A 1913-nucleotide genomic window follows, 5' to 3' on the forward strand; every position below is an offset into this window, starting at 1 on the left:
CATATATACAGACACACACACACACACACACACACACACACACACAAATACAGACTGCAGAGTGGGAAATCAGGGGGCTGACAGCCTTCAGAGCTGAGAGCCCCAAGCAGACTTTGACCCACATATTTATTGACAGCAAGCCAGTGATAAGCATTGTTTCTATAGATTATAGACTAACTAAAAGTATTCCTTAAGGGAAACAAAGGGATCGGCTCTGGCTAGTTATCTGCAGCAAGAACATGTGCTTAAGGCACAGATCACTCATGCTATTGTTTGTGGTTTAGGAATGCCTTATGCGGTTTTCCACCCTGGGTGGGCCAGGTGTTCCTTGCCCTCATTCCGGTAAATCCATAACCTTCAGGTGGGCGTCATGGCCATCATGAACGTGTCACAGTGCTGCAGAGATTTTGTTTATGGGCAGTTAGGGGGGCCAGTTTATGGCCAGATTGGGGGGCCTATTCCCAACAGAGAAGAGACTTCACTACTCATAGAACACAAGGGTCTAGAACCACACATCTCCCCTAGGAGCAGTGGACCCCTGTCCATTCATTACAGGGCAGGGATAAACAGGCATAGATACTGTTTAATATATACTGTTGAAAACCTTGACTTTCCTGTATCTTACATTTTTCATCACTGACACTTCCCACAGGTGAAACTCCAGAGCTTATTTTTAACAGCTTTATTGAGGTGTAATTGATATATGATAAACTGCACAAATTTAATGTGTATAATTTGACAACTTTTGACATATAAATCCATGCAACCATTACCCCCATCAAGATAATGAACATATTCACCACCCCCACACATTTCCTCATGCCCCTCTGTAATTGCTCCCCCACCCACTCTCTCCTACTTTTTCAGTAACCAGTGATCTGCTCTCTGCCACAATTTAGTCTGCATTTTCTAGAATTTTATATAATGAAATCCTACTGTGCTTAATCTTTTTTATCTGGCTTCTTTTACTCAGCATAGTTATTTTAAGACTCTTTCATGTCATAGCATACACCAAGAGTTATTCATTTTATTGCTGAGCAGTATTTCATTGTAGAAATATACCACAGTTTGTTTGCTATTTTTCTATTGATAACGTTTTGATTGTTTCCACTTTGGAGCTATTACAAATAAAACTGCTAAGAACATTCATGTAAAATACTTTGTATGAAAAAATGCCTTTATTTCTCTCACTAGAAATCAAATGGCTGGATCATATGGTAGGTGAATTTTTAACTCTTAAAGAAAGTAAAAAAAATTTTTGTCTCAAAGTTATTGTAACATTTAAATCCAAGTAGTAGCATTTCATTCAAAGTTTAATTGTATTGATCTTACGGCTAAGGATATGGAACAACCCTTCATGTGCTTCTCATCATGAACATACAATCTTTGGTGAAAAGTGCTTTGCAAATATTTTATTCCAATTTGTGGCCTTTTCCTTCCCTTAACAGTGTATTTTGAGAGCAAAATGTTTCTATTTTGATAAAATTCAATTTAACAAAGTGTCCATTAACGTATTTTGACTTTTGATGCCATAGCTAAAAAATATTTTGCTAGTCCAAAGTCTCAAAGTATATCTCCTATGTTTTCCTCTAGAGATTTTGTAGATTTAGCTTGAATATTGGGTATAATTACAATGCACAAAGTACATTCATAATTATCTATTTTTGATAGAATTTTGATTACATTTTATATAAAATATTAGTTATGAATCAAGTCCATCCTATTGAAAAAACGATTATTTCACCATTATTATGCTATGAGAAATGATGCAAGCATTAAGTATGGTGCTTTTCTGCCCTACTGGGATGATTTTTTTCTTTCTTATTTTGTTACTAATGTGGGTTACATTAATCAATTATCAAAGGTTACAAAAACCTTACAGATATCTGTCTATAATTGATTTCCAACAGTTT

This window comes from Mandrillus leucophaeus, unplaced genomic scaffold (assembly GCF_000951045.1).
Source record: "Mandrillus leucophaeus isolate KB7577 unplaced genomic scaffold, Mleu.le_1.0 Scaffold831, whole genome shotgun sequence".
Lineage (NCBI taxonomy): Eukaryota > Metazoa > Chordata > Mammalia > Primates > Cercopithecidae > Mandrillus > Mandrillus leucophaeus.